Here is a 10,180-nt window from a genome sequence, read left to right as displayed (position 1 = left end):
CATGACATTAAAGCTCAAGAAAGGAGAAGAGATGTCAGACTGAAGATGGGTGTAAAGTGGGATGAAGCTAGGAGAGTACTCGATATGCCTCAGCTATGCACTAACAATGATAGGCAGTTCTTACATCTTCTTGACAAGCTGGAAATATCAAATCCTAACAATGACATGTACATGAATGCTATCAAGACTGAAGTCTCAAGGATCACAGCTGCTTTTGATAGATCCCTAAATGAGATGAGCATTTTTGTATATTGTCAGAGTGAAGGATCATTCAAGGTGTCACTTCATCTATTCGAGAATCGTTCGTTGTCAGAGATTTGGGTTCTTTTAAACAAAGTGAAAAGAAGCTCAGAGTTGAATGAAGTTCTTCGGGAAAGACTTAAAGAGTTTGCCAGCAGGGCTAGTCCTCAAGTGGTCAACAATCCTCATCAAGTGAGATTCTTTAAGTCTGATTGTCTTCAAATCTGTCAGCTAGATGTACAATCTCTTAAAGACTACTCAGCTAAGCATCTGGTCTGGATGGAACATCATTTGAGAACAGCTGGATATTCATCCATGTTGAAGACTCAAGCTGCTGACTTGATTCAAGCTTATTGTGAGAAGAATGTTAAAAGGTACAATCAACTCAAGAATAAGTTGAAGACAGTTGGAGTTCAACCAGTCAGACCTGCAAGCTTCACTTCAGAAAAGGATCGTGTTTTTGACAAGGAATTGCTTCAAGATTTGGAAGAAGGTGAAGTCAGAAGAGAAGACAACTAAACTCAATTAGCTCAAAACTCAATGTAATATGATTAGAGCGTTATGAATCAAGATAGTCTAATGTAGTTATATGTTCAGGCTAGAGGAACATCTATCTTGTATTCACTTGTAAATTTCATTTGGAATCTGGAAAATGTTAAATATAATCCAGAACTTTTCTGCTATTTACTTTACATTACTGTTCATATCTTTTTCTTATTTGTTAGTTGAGTTATCCTCTAGGTATTTGTTGTTATTGTCTAACAAGCAAATAGGGGGAGATTGAAAGGCATATGTCATAGCCTACTCGTTTATTCGAGTATTTAACTCAACTCAAATAAGAATGTAATAAGTAAATAGTGGATCAAGCATCAGAGAGATCTCACAAAGTAACATCTGTCAAAGAATAAAGAAACATTGTTCATCTGCAGTCTTGAAGATTCACTGGAAGAAGTTCAAGAAGTTGATCATGCCTCAGTGATATAAATCAAGATCGTGGAATTAATCAAGTGACAGAGATCTCGTCAAGGTATCATTTATTACAAGGATTCAATCAGAACAACAAAGTCAAGACATGAAGAAACGTCACGAAAGTTAGTCACTCATGAACCAGACAGTACATCGAGTGTCAGCATTGAAGTGACGGAATTGATTCATAAGTCTCGAAGATTGTCTGAAGAATGGATGCTGCTCAGAGATAGTATTAATTCTCTATTAATTTAATTAAGTCATATAATTTAATTAAGAAAATAAATTCTATCTGCAAGGATTAATTTATTGATTAATTGAATTAAAGTGATTAATTAATTTAGAATTAATATTAAGGATTTTCAGAATATTAATTGATTAAAATCTGTGATAATTCTAAAAAGGCAACTGATTGAACTAGCATGACAATCGGTATGACAATTGATAGTCATACCGAATGTCTTGCTAAGTCAGTTAATTGAATTGATAGAATTTTCAATTAGAATAAAATCAATTAAGTATTCAGAAAAACAATTTCATTTGAACTAATATGACAATCGGTATGACAATCAATAGTCATACCGAAAGTCTTGCTAGTTCATTTTAATTGTCTTCCTAGCTCTAATGAGATTGTCTCACCGAAAGTCATTCAAGCTTAAAAAGATTGTCACTGCAGTTCAACAACTTCGACTGTTTTGATAAATAGAAGCAGAAGACATCATCTCATAATATCATCCAAAAATAGAGCAGCAACATACAGAACAAGAAAAAAAAGCAGAGAACAAAAGAAAAATATTTCATCCTTAATCTGCTTATTCAATATCAAATATTCTAGCTTGTTAATGTTAAATCCAAACCACTAGAATTACTTATCTTGTTCTTGTATATCAATCTAGCGGATTAAAATCCCTAGAACTTAATCTCAAATCGCTTTTAGCATTTGATCTTTTAATTACAAAAATAGAAAAAGTTCATGTCGAATTTATTCTAAATTTGTAATAATTGATTTGAGATTAAACCCTTGTAATCGATACCGTAGTTGTAACACCTTTCAAGTTTAATAAAAGTTTTATTTAACTTGAATTTTGTTTCACAATTTTATTCCGCATTTTATTCGACGAAACGGTATTGTTTGCATTCAACCCCCCCTTCTACAAACAAATTGGGACCTAACAGATACCATAATTTGGAATCTCTCATATAGGGCACTTGCGCTAGCATATTTACTTCTAAAAATGTTGTACTATTGGGTGTTTATAAATGCTGTTCTGATTGCATTATTCTTCCATTATGTGGATAGTACTTACTAGAATATATATTACTTGCACAGAACTTAGACTTGTCAATCTGTCATTGCATCTTATTAGTCTATGATTTTAGATCATGTTTTTGGATGACAAACTTAATATAATATGTAATATTTAAATATTTGTTCTACTCATACTAGGGGTTGTTTATTTAAGTGAAGAACAGATAATTAGTGTTGGACCTCCCTTTTGTCTTTTTTCTTTTTGGATGATTTGGTAAAAGAATATCAATCAGCAACACTCAATTTTCTTTCTGCAGAATTACCCCTGGTCACCAAATGACCACTGGGCTAGAAACATAAGTTACATGTTTAAATTGCAGAAAACTTAATCCTGTATATGTCCGCTTATATATTATTTCCAAATATGCGTCTGAATTTGTACAGGTGGTCTGCAAATGTCGAAGGACATGACTGTCGTTGGATAGATATTGCTTAAGTAGTTGGAAGAAGCATCTAGTTTATTCTACTTTTTGTTTTCTTCAGTGAATAACTTTATTTTTGCACCGTTCTAGCGATGTAGGTTGGTTTTTTCAGCAATCACCTAATTTATTTTGTTGAAAGCTATGCAATTGTTGGAAGTTTTTTAAATTTAAATGGCGACTTCGTTGATGGTAAGCAGTATGTGTGTAAAGAAAGAATAGGGAGTTTAATCTAAAATCTTTGAGGTTTTCTCCATGTAGCTTGTCAGACTCACAACATTCATGTAATTTGAGCACCTTGATAAGCCAAAACTCTTCACGTTAATTTTTGTCAACAAGATTGTTCTTAGGTTGAATTATCCTCGCACTTTTCAAACAGTGGGTGAAATTTGGTTGAAGAAAAAGATGAGCTGAAATTCATTTTGTATTTAGAATTTTGGCACGACAAATTGTACACTTTTAGTTAAATTTGTTGAAATTCTTAGGGGTATTTTAGAAAATTAAAATATTTAATTATGTTAAATCTTTATTTAAGTTTTTTGACCCTTTAAACAATACGTTTTGAAAAAATTTAAAGAACGAAAGTTGTAGAGAATGAAAAGATCATTATCGAAATAATAAGATTTAAAATTGAAATATTTATTTTGTATTTTTTTGAATAAATTTTTTTGGTATAGATTTTATTTAATTTTAGCTTCGTTAAATTTTTGATAATTTTGAATGTTATTGTTTTGAAAAGATCTTTTCATTTTCTACAACTTTCGTTCTTTAAATTCTTTCGAAATGTATCGTTTAAAGGGTTAAAGATCTAATTATTATTAAATATTTTAAAAAAATTTAACAAATTTAATAAAAAGAGTTTAATTTGTTGCGTTGAAAATAGTAAGGAGATACAAAGTGCAGTTATATAAAGTATAGGTAAAGAAGTGTAATTAGGCCAAATTAGGGGTATGTGTTCTGTAAACAACTATTTTCTTCTCTATTTTTGCGGACTTGTGATCTTTTAAAATTATTTTGTGATTAAATATATTGAAATTCAGTGTTGTTTTACTTAACAAGTTTATACTTTATTTCACAAATTTTGTGTACGCAATCTGTTTAATAAAAAGCCTTATTGAGAATGACGATGCAAAATGATAAAATCTATCTAGTATATACTATATTTATACATCTTATTTGTTCAGGACACAACCCATTTATGTCAAATTTAATGGAGTTGGTTTTCATAATTGGAAACGCTTTATGATGCTTACTTTTTCAGCAAAAAACAAGCTAAGTTTTATCACTGGTACTATACATGCTCCTGAGGCTACTGCTGAGTACAAACACTAGGAGCGATCTAATGATCGGGACATTTCTTGAATGTAATGATCTTCTCATTTATTGCGATCTAATGATCCAGTCATTTCTTGAATGTAACGATCTGGTCATTTATTGTGTTAGGTCCGTAATACAACTGTAGAGGGGGTGAATACAGTTTATGAAAACAATTCGATAACTTAACATAATCAACAGTTTTTATATAAATGCACAATTATCCTTGAGAGCTGCTAGATTATCTAAAAGATATAAAAATTTGTAACACATATAGTGTAAACCTAATCTAAGCTTATATAGTGCACAATTACACAGTCAATAAAGAATCCTATTATAATACAATAAGGAAACCTAATACATATCCATATATGATTGCTTCTGTAAGTAAATTTCTTCACCGCCTTGGATTATGCAATCCCTTTCCTTCTTTGATATCTACTGATGTGACTAAGTACTGATCATCAAATGATGATCATCTAGTATTGATAGACGGATACTGATGACATCACCTTCAGTAAATCCTGATATCAAATACTGATAATAAATTATGATAGTTTATATACTGATATTATCAATTTCTTCTAACATAGTGGTTATTAATTTAATTTGGAGGATAGCATAACAAAGAGTGTAATTTATGAAAACTGATGGGAAATTTGGATTTGATCTATAGCTTTCATTGCTCAGACTTATTCCTTGGAATAACAACTAGTTGATATAAATCAAGGTCAAGATTCAGTATCTAAGTTTTTTTACAAAGATTAAAACTTTGTGGGATGGTGTTAATGATGCTTGTACATGTAATATGACTCAACGGCTTCAACAGAGACAACATGAACAAAGAGTTCTTCAATTCATGATGAAGCTTTTTTATGCTTTTTCTATTGTTAGGGGTAATGTTCTTTTGATGCAACATCTTCCTAACATTACTCAAACTTACATATTATTTGCACAAGAAGAAAGACATAAAGAGCTTTTTAATATTACTTCTCAAACGGAGAATATGTCTTTGTTGCTAAAAAAAGAAAGTTCTCTAATCAGACTCAAGATCAAAGAAACTATCTCTGACAGAACAATAAAATGGTAAACAAAATAAGTTTAATCCTATTGCTAAGCTAAAAGGAATACCAAACTTATAGATTTTTGCACTTACCGCAATATCAATGGTTGCGGTGTAGACAGGTGTTTGAAGATCCATGGATATGCTCCAGGATTCTAGGCTATGCAAGACAAGAAGTTTGCTACATTTTCTCAGAATTCACAAAATGATTTTGGTCAAAGTAATGCTTAGTTAAACAAAACAGTGGTGGCACTCCAAATGTTACTTTGGAGAAATATAATTTGAACATAAACTGGGATCCTCATATGGAGTTTAAAGCATGGATGCACGTGGTATTGAACACTGGGACATGCAAGCAACAAGCTGAAGCAGTTTCTCTTTGTTGGGCAATCTGGCGAGCTCAAAACAATCTGGTTTGGAACCAAAAAACTTCAACAGTCAATAAGGTAGTAGCAATGGCAAAGTAGAACCTTACATAATGGATATTAGCTCAGAATAAGGTATGCACTACTCCACTCCAACCTCAGGTCGAAGGAGATGGATCTTGTTTCTGGGTAAAGCCCCAACCAAACATAGTTAAGGTTTTAGTCGATGCTGCTATCTTCGAGGACATGGAAGAAGTGGGTTTTGGACTAGTCACAAGAGACTCAAATGGTGTTCTCATAGAAGGGAAAACGGTAGTTCGTCAATAATTGATAGCTCCTATTTTAGCAAAAAAATATAAACACATTGTGAAACCCAACATGCAACTCTAAACCCTGAAAACTCTAACATTAAACCCAAAATCCAAAATACAATAAATTTTACAACATCATCTATTATAACAAACATAAATTCACCCAAAATTTTGACCTCACCCAAAACTCATGAAACTTAAAACCATTTGTGCAACCAATTTAGAAACTCATAAAATAAAATAAAAATAAAAAAACCTCTTAAAGGCGTTAAGTGTGCAACCTATTATGAAACCCCTTAAATGACTTACACTATGTGTTGTAAAAGACATGTCTGTACTTTAACAAGACTAAGATAATCTGTCAACCCTGAGTAAGTTGTATTGTTATCTTAATTTGTATTTTGTACTTGTAACACTTAAAGTCTGTAAGAATGCAAAGGAGCAGACTGGAGCCTTTTTCCTGAAATAGTATCAAGCCTAAGGATTCTATCTGGAAGAAGATCAAGAAGATCATGCTTCAGAAGAATTTTGAAGAAGCTTGTAGTTGAATAAATCTGTTTGGAGAACTCTACAAGTCATAGATTTAATGTTATAGAGAAGTCATTTGAGAACTCCAGAATGGCTTATCGAGAAGTCATTCAAGTTGTAGAGAGTACCGACGGATGATGAACATCCATCGGGATAGTAGTTTGGCTAGTCGACAGATGACTGCTGTTAGGCACATCCGTCGGGATACAATCACTACTCGACGGATGGGCAATATCCACCGGGATAGAAGAAATGAATGAATTCATAGGGGAGAAGTCAGGAAAGCTACTAGAGAACTCAGGAAGATATCAACAAGAAAAATTGAAGAACTGAAGATTGAAGATATCGACAAGTCATTTCTTCATTAGAGAACTTAGAGTTATCGACAAGTCTACATTCAGTTGAGAACTCTGAGTTATCGATAAGTCAAAGTGAAGATGTAAAGACTAGAGATCTCGACAAGCTGAAGACTTCTACAAGCCAAACTTAATATAGAGTGCTAGAGATCTTGATAAGCCTGTGTACTTATCGAGATGTCAAGTGTTCTATTAATTCAAACTAGAGATCTCGAGGTACATTCTCAAAGTACAGAATTGGAGATCACTTCAATATTCAAGATAAACAATCAACAAACAATCCAACAGCTGGATTGACAAGTCTACAAAAAGCAGCTTGAAGAGTGTGCAAGATCAATGGTAAAGATTAACTGACAGAGGAAGATTAAAGTGAACATGGGATGCTAAAGATATGCTAAGCCAGAAATGGAATATTTGCTTTTCTATAGATAGAAATGACAAATGACAATTTAGAAAAGCAAATAGCATGTTTATTATCCACTGTGTAAACCGGCAGTTACTGAGTTATAAAGTTAACACTGGTCCTTTAGTTAGAAGCAACAATTTAGATCAAAATTCTTGTAACACTCTCAAGAAGAAGCTGAGCTCTTTAACATCAAAGAGCTTAGAAATTTTGTAGCAAAACAGTCTTAATTTTAATATAAAATTAAGTGAGTTTTGAAGATCTGTGTTCTTTAGTTTTTACAAGTTTAAATTCTGCATGAACACTTTTCTATACAAGATTAAAATTACTTTGTTCAACCATTAACTTTCAAGAAAAGCCTAAAATCAGAAAAACACATTCACCCCCCTCTGTGTGTGATTCATTATCTAACACTATGTAACTCTAAATGTAACCTCACCATAAAATCTAAAGCAACCTAATACATGATTTAAACCTATATTGTAACCACTTGTGCAATTATAAACCTGATTATAACAATCTCACTAAACCCATTTTACGTTATCTTACAGTTTAACTCAAGCTTCTAAACCCAAATATGAAATTGGTGAACATTAAACCATTAAAACTTGTTAAGTTAATTTCCAACATCAAATTAAAGTCCAGTTCCTCGGGTTTAGGGCCTATCGGCTCCAAACCCTAGACCTTATTAGGAGGTATCAATTGTCTTGGTGAATTTTGAGTACATTTACTTGTGACCTTGGATACAAGACCAACAGCTAAGTTCTTTTTCTGTGATTTGCAAGTTAGTTGCGACCTTTAGGCTATAACTTTGCCTTAGAAAATTTAACACCTATATTTACTTGTGACCCTCCCCTGTGTTCACTTACTTGCGACTTGCATTAACAGGAGGCTGTTTAGTTACTTGTGTTCTTCTTTGTGAATAACCAAGGCAGTACACAGGCAATCTTTATTCAATTAAAACCGAACTAACAAGGACAACCAGGAGAGAAGTTGTGCTGCACGCAGAATTAAACAACTAGGCAGCCAGCGATTAAGTGTCACGCGCGGGAGGAATAAGTCGAACAATAGCTGTCATTTCAGGATATTGCATGCATGAAGTCCGGTTGGCTGGCTATTTCAGGATATAAAAATTAAACATTTGATATTAAGTAAATAAATAAAATGAATTAGATTTTATTTATTTATTTATTTAAAAATCAAATATTAAGTTTTTTATTTAGAATCAATTATTGATATAAAGTTAAATAAATAAATGAGTTGATTTTCATATATTCATTTAATACACAATCAGTCATTGATTAAAGATAAATCATGTAAATCCTCGGGCTGGACTCCTCTATATCTTCAAGCCTTCTAATCTCCGGAATTTTGTACCTTAAAATATTTTCAGTCTTCTCAAGTACAAAAACCACTTAATGGTATATCTGAAAATAATACTCCGTTTCCTTTCACGGATCGCTGACGTCTAGTGCAAGGGTCTAGTTCACAGATGATTAGTTTCCCTCTCAGGCCTTCATATTATACCCGTACAAACTACTGTTAAGTCTTCTACCAAATATAACCAACTTCACTAGGAATCCTTGAGGTCTTCACACTGATTCTGATAACTGATTCGGATAACTGCTTCAAATGACTTCAACCTTATTCCTCCGATGCCTGAACATATTAATGAACTTCATACGGATCACTGTTGACATCTTCTTCACTGTAGCTACCAAAAAATTTTGTGTATATGCTCAATAAAGAATCTGTATTGATTCTAGTGGAACATAGATTATTTCAAACTCATTGTTCTATGTTGAGTTATCCAAACCAGTATTGTTGAGTTATATATACAGCTTCAATCTTGCTCAACAATCTCCCCCTATTTGACTGTTACACCTGACGGTCAAATAATAATGGAGAAGCAACAGTTTGGAGGATAACTCAACTAACCTTAACCAAAAAATCTTCAATCAGCTTTCAGCTTTCAATCCTGGACTTGGAAATAATGCTATCTTATATCTACCGCATCTTCTATACACATTCAGCTCGAGCAGAGAACATATTCTTCTCTCCCTTATGTAAAGTTGCAGATAGATACGTCTTCCAAATAATGTCTTTAATACCCTTCAGATTTTCCCATAAAGCACATAGAAAACATTTTGGAATCCTGAAAAAAACCAAAAATCTTTCCCCCTAAGATGAAGAATCCCTTTCTCAGTACAATAAAATTAGAAATCCCTCTTCTTAGTTTCAGAAAGACTATAGTTCATAATCTCTTTCTAATCTCTCCCCCTTAGATGAGTAATCTTTCAAAATGTATTAAGAGTAGAACCTTAGGATCAACCAACCAAGTGAAGAGATTATTTGGTAACCATTTCCTCACAGTGCAAGTGTGTGAAATCTGTTTAGTGATCTCACATTGTGTTTCACTCCACTCTACACTCAAGTGTTTGTCACTCAGTCTCACAATGTGTCACTCGCTCAAAACTCCATACATCCAAGTGTACCTGCAAGGAAATCCTTTTCATAGAAAAGTTGCCTTCCACCTTCAAGGATGGAAACTCTCAGTCAAGAGATTCAGAAATGTTCCTTCTGAGAGGAGAAATTAGGATTCTTTTAAGTGGCTGAATTCCTGATATCCCTCAACTTCTATGAAGAAGTATACGTCATAAACTCATCAGAAAATATCCGAGTCCTTATTTACGAGCTGCAATTTTGAAAAATTCAAAATCATTTCCAGATTTGAATTCTGGGAAGATAACTTATGATCAATGATATTCCATTAGGGATCAAAGATTTCTTCTAAAGTCTGTGAGGAATTATCAGAGTTTCCAAGATCTTAACCCAAAAAATCATAATCCAAGATCCTTTCAAATATCATAGACTAGGATCTGAGAATTAAGATCGAGCAACTTCCA

Source organism: Apium graveolens, chromosome 9 (assembly GCF_009905375.1).
Source record: "Apium graveolens cultivar Ventura chromosome 9, ASM990537v1, whole genome shotgun sequence".
NCBI lineage: Eukaryota > Viridiplantae > Streptophyta > Magnoliopsida > Apiales > Apiaceae > Apium > Apium graveolens.
The sequence above is the reverse complement of the archived record's forward strand: the minus strand, read 5'-3'. Positions refer to the sequence as shown.